Raw genomic sequence first — 6,000 nt, forward strand, 5'->3', positions numbered from 1 at the left:
GTGAGGCCTCACCTTGAGTATTGTGACAGTTTTGGGCTCGTCTTAGAAAAGATGCATTGGAGCAGGTTCAGAGGAGGTTCACAAGGATGATTCCAGGAATGAAAGGGTTAATGCACAAGGAACGTTTGCTAGCTCTGGGTTTGTACTTACTGGAATTTAGAAGGATGAGAGGGGATATCATTGAAACTTTCAAATGTTGAAAGGCCTAGAGAGAGTGGATGTGGAAAGGATGTCTCCCATGGTGGGTGTGTCTAAGGCAAGAGGGCACAGCCTCAGGATAGAGGAAACCATAGAAACTACAGCACAGAAACAGGCCTTTTGGCCCTTCTTGGCTGTGCCGAACCATTTTCTGCCTAGTCCCACTGACCTGCACACGGACCATATCCCTCCATACACCTCCCATCCATGTATCTGTCCAATTTATTCTTAAATGTTAAAAAAGAACCTGCATTTACCACCTCGTCTGGCAGCTCATTCCATACTCCCACCACTCTCTGTGTGAAGAAGCCCCACCTAATGTTCCCTTTAAACTTTTCCCCACTCACCCTTAACCCACGTCCTCTTTTTTTTCCTCCCCTTGCCTCAGTGAAAAAAGCCTGCTTGCATTCACTCTATCTATACCCATCATAATTTTATATACCTCTGTCTAGGAGTGCAGAGAAATTTCTTCAGCCACCTGGTGGTGAATTTGTGGAATCCGGTACCACAAGCAGCTGTGGAGGCTAGGTCATTGGGTGTATTTAAGGCAGAACCGGATAGGTTCTTGATTGGACACAACATTAAATGTTAAGAGGAGAAGGCTGGGGTGTGGGGCTGAGGAGGAGGAAAGTAGATCAGCCATGATCGAATGGCAGAGCTGACTCGATGAACCAAATGACCTGATTCTGCTCTTATGTCTTCTGCTCTATGGTCTAAGAAAATGAATCTCAAGGTAGGATATGGTAACATACATAGTTTGGTAATAAAATTCAAGGTTGAAGTTCACAATAAATTTATGATCAAAATATATGCACTAAGTAGGCATTTTATTAGGTACCTTGTGTATCTGATAAACTGGCCACCGAATGCATGTTTTTCGTCTTCTGCTGTAGCCCATTCACCTCCAGTTACAACATGTGTTCAGAGGTGCTCCTGCACATCACTGACGTACCCAGAATTGATCACTAACGTGCCTTGAGTCCTTTAAGCAGGTTCTTTAACTGTTCTCTGGTGTTTGTCAGCATTTCCATTTGCCCTGTGCCAGATACAGTATGTGCACTATTGTTTCCTTTGTACAACAGACTGCAGTTCGAGGGGCTGTATGACAGACTGCTAATTTCTATTGGTTTCTCTTATTCCGGCACTTTGAATGGGATTTGCTTGCACATGGTACAATAATTAACAAGCAACAAAAAGCCTGTTAATGGTGGTGTTAAAATATACAGTTTAGGAATATCACTAAATTGTGTTAGCACTGCACATTATAAAATGAGGTTATTTATCAACAGTACAATAGGAATGGCTTTCTGCCCCTTGAGTTTTCCATTACTGAACTTTAAAATGCCATCTCTCTTTGGGTGGTTACTACTAAATGTTACTTTTACTTATTAACTGTGCAAATTGTTCATGTGAAACCTTTGTGTTTATATTTTCTGACAGAACAATGAAATTATTTAGTATTATATGCAATTCAAGCTGCTCTGATTCTGACAATACTGGGAATGTATTTCCTTACAAAATAAAAATGCTGCACAAAACATTTATAAACTTTAAGATTAAATTAATTATATAGCATTGTAATCACAAATAATGTGTTATGTGATGGTTCTCCCTTATGAAATTTTTGATGAAAACAAAATATACCATGTAATTGTTACAAATTAGTCATCCCTTTCCAAAAGAAGATTTATATTTCAGTGAAGTAGTATTTGTAACAGTCGTGGTCTTGGGTAAGTTCCACTGGGAATTGTGATAATTTAATTGAAATTCAAAAATTCAGAGGTCACGAATGGTATTACAACAATGACTGAAGACTGCATTTAAGTCACCGAGTACCTGAAAATATTAACAAATACAAGTGGATAATTTCATGTTTGATTATGCATTTTGAATGATAAGGATACAGATTTAACACATGGAATAGTTGCTACATAGCTCTAATTCTGCAAATACTTGTAAATCTCAGCCCTATCAACTTCAGCACTTGAGATAAACAGAAGCATAGGCACTGCCCACTTACCAGAAGTCGATGACCGCCTCTTTGGTTTTGTTGATTTTGATGTAAATTTTGTTGTTATGACACCATGTCAGCAGGCTCTCTATCTCCTTGCTGCACTCTGACTCATCGTTACTTAAGATGCAGCTCACTACGGTATTATTATCTACAAACTTGCAGATGGAGTGTACAAGTTTAAAGGAAACCTATGTATATGTCACCATATATTACCCTACAACTCATTTTCTTGCAGCAGTCACAGTTGAACAAAGAAATCAATGAAAATACAATTGAATCTAGAGTAAAAGTCTGAGGATGTAACCTTGAGTACCAATGTTGAGAATAATTGTCACAAATGTATTGCTGCACTCAAGAAAATTATTCAGCTCTTGAAGTATAAATAATGAAAAACAGTTTGCCATCATTTTACTCAAATCAGGACCAAAAAGAAACTAAACAACAAAGTAACATTTTTCATCACTAAAAGCTATACCAATAAATTCTGACTTAAGAACTATTTCTTGCGTGTTCTATTCATGCTTCTAGTAAATAAAAATATAAAATCATTTGCACTTGGCAGATCTTTCTCCCCTTAATTCTTGAATTTGAATTCTGGTTCTGTTCCTTTGACTTATCCTGATAGATTTTGGCAGCAATTTTTATTAACTCGCTGTGGAACCGTGTGAGGTAGAGTGCCACAGTAGGGGACATAATCTGAGAATCCTTGTTTCAGAAATAATTCTTCAGATCCCTTTCCTCAGAGTTCGAGCCAATGTACTGCAAAGTGGTGGAAACTACAATCCTAGCATCAGACAAATGTAAGTCACCCTAACAAACTCTTTCTGCCACAATTTCTATTTTAGTCTTAATATACCACATCCAAATTCCTACATTTTTCCTATATCAGGGTCCCATAGATTGTTTCATTAAAACAATAGGTTCTCAGGTCCCGATATTCTCTCCATTACAAAGACCACTCCTGAATTTCAGCAACCCCATCCCTATTTCAGTCCATCTGCAGATGGAAATTTAATGGGAAAGGTGTGCCACCTGCTTAGCCCCATGATCAAGGTCACCTGAAGCCATGGGAGCAGGTGGAGCATATATCAAAATTCCTGGCAGCAGGAAAACCATTTCTGAAGAGTAGTGATAATGGCTGTGGTCACTTGTCTTATAAAGAAGCTGCCTAGTAAAAGGCAATAGTAAATCACTTCAGTAGAAAAAAAACTCTGCACTCTTTCAGTCTTTTTGTTCTTTCCTGTATGTAGGTGACCAAAGCTGAACACACTACTTCAAATTAGGCCTCAACAACATCTTATACAATTTCAGCCTAACATCCCAACTCCTGTAGTCAGTACTTTGATTTATTAAGGCCATGGAGGCTGTAAAAATAGGGGACAAGATCTCCTCTACAATCACTCTGAGCACCGGTGCCCCACAAGGCTGTGTACTCAGCCCCCTGCTGTACTCACTGTACACCCATGATTGTGTAGCCAAGTTTCCATCGAACTCAATATATAAGTTTGCTGATGACACCACAATTGTAGGCTGTATCTCGGGTAATGATGAGTTTGAGTACAGAGAGGAAATTAAGAACCTGGTGGCATAGTGCGAAGACAATAACCTATCCATCAACGTCAGCAAGATGAAGGAATTGGTTTTTGACTTCAGAAGGAGTAGTGGACTGCAGGATCCCATTTACATCAGTGGTGCACAAGTGGAACAGGTCAAAAGCTTTAAGTTCCTTGGGGTCAATAGCACAAATGACCTGACTTGGTCCAACCAAGCAGAGTCCACTGCCAAGAAGGCCCACCAGTGCCTTTACTTCCTGAGGAAGCTAAGGAAACTTGACCTGTCCCCTAAAATCCTCACTAATTTTTATAGATGCACCGTAGAAAGCATTCTTCTGGGGTGTGTCACATCCTGGTATGGAAGTTGTCCTGTCCAAGACTGGAAGTAGCTGCAGAAGATCGTGAACGCAGCCCAGCACATCACACAAACCAATCTTCCATCCTTGGACTCACTTTACACCGCACGCTGTCGGAGCAGTGCTGCCAGGATAATTAAGGACATGACCCACCCAGCCAACACACTTTTCGTCTCTCTTCCCTCCGGGAGAAGGCTCAGGAGCTTGAAGACTGGTACGGCCAGATTTGGGAACAGCTTCTTTCCAACTGTGATAAGACTGCTGAATGGATCCTGACCCGGGTCTGGGCCGTACCCTCCAAATATCTGGACCTGCCTCTTGGTTTTTTTGCACTACTTTACTTTCCCTTTTCTATTTACTATTTATGATTTATAATTTAAATTTTTAATGTTTACTATCGATTTGTACTCCAGGGAGCACGAAGAGCAGGATCAAATGTCACTGTGATGATTGTACGCTCTAGAATCAATTGTTTGGCGACAATAAAATATAAAGTATAAAAGTGCCAAAAGCTTTCTATATAACCCTACTTACGTGTGACATCACTTACAAGGAATTGTGGATCTGTATTCCCAGATCCCTCTTTTCTACTCAGCTCCTCAGAGTCCTACCGTTTACTGTGTAAGACCTACCCTGGTTGGCCTCCCAAAGGCAACTTCACACTTTTCTGCATTAAATTCCATAATATGCTATTTTTACAGCTGTTCCCAGATCCTGCTGCAAGCTTTGATAGTCAACTACGCCCTCAAACTTGGTGTCATCTGCAAATTTGGTGACCCAGTTTACTACATTCTAATGCCTCAGATGACCTCCTCCTTTCTTTGGCCCTCCATAAAGTGAAATTGAACATGTGTGAAAATCTGCATGAGCTTCATTGATAATATGATTTATCATATAATCAGAGACCATCTGCATGACATTTTATCTAAAATGTGCCATTCGTGTTAACAACCACCTCAACCTATGGATGTGCTCTACGTGTTGCCACAATTCCAACGTCAACAGAGCATGCTCACAATGTTCAACAGGATAACAACAACAAAACTACAAGAGCAAAGGGAGCCCCATTCCTACCTGAAGCATACACACAGACAATCCCTAGAAGACCTAGAATAGGTAGTCTTCAGCCTCTAGTCTTCAGTGGGCTTATGAATTTGGGCCTCTTACTTCCAGATTGGACTTGTGGACACATCAATTCAGGTTCTCATCTTGTATATTGTCTGTTTGGTATTATCTTACTCTTAGTTATCAATGGACATTGCTGTCTAAATCAGCATTAACAGTCCCAAGTCACCAAACTACTTGCAGATTTGGTATTCCTCCAAATCTGACATTTGCTCTCCCAACTCTTTTCTACCTCCTCATCAGCCACCAAGCCTAAAGCCAGAATCAGAATCAGGTTTATTATCACCGGCATATGTTGTGAGATTTGTTAATTTTGTGACAGCAGTACAATGCAATACATAATAATAGGGAGAAAACTGTGAATTACAGTATGAATAGATGTATTAAATAGTTAAATTAAATAAGTAGGGCAAAAATGGAAGTTAAAAAGTAGTGAGGTAGTGTTTGTGGGTTCAAGGTCCATTCAGAAATTGGATGGCAGAGGGGAGAAGCTGTTTCTGAACTGTTAAGTGTGTGCCTTCAGGTTTCTGTACCTCCTTTCTGATGGTAGCAATCAGACGAGGGCATGTCCTGGGTGGTGGCGGTGCTTGATGATGGTGGCCAGCTTTCTGAGGCATTGCTCCTTGAACTTGACATGGATGCTATGGAGGATGGTGCCTATGATGGAGATAGCTATTTTTACAACTCTCTGCAGCTTGCTTCTATCCTGTACAGTAGAGCCCACCCACCCCCCATGCCAGATGGTGATGCAGCC

Source organism: Mobula birostris, chromosome 1 (genome assembly GCF_030028105.1).
Source record: "Mobula birostris isolate sMobBir1 chromosome 1, sMobBir1.hap1, whole genome shotgun sequence".
NCBI classification, from domain to species: domain Eukaryota; kingdom Metazoa; phylum Chordata; class Chondrichthyes; order Myliobatiformes; family Myliobatidae; genus Mobula; species Mobula birostris.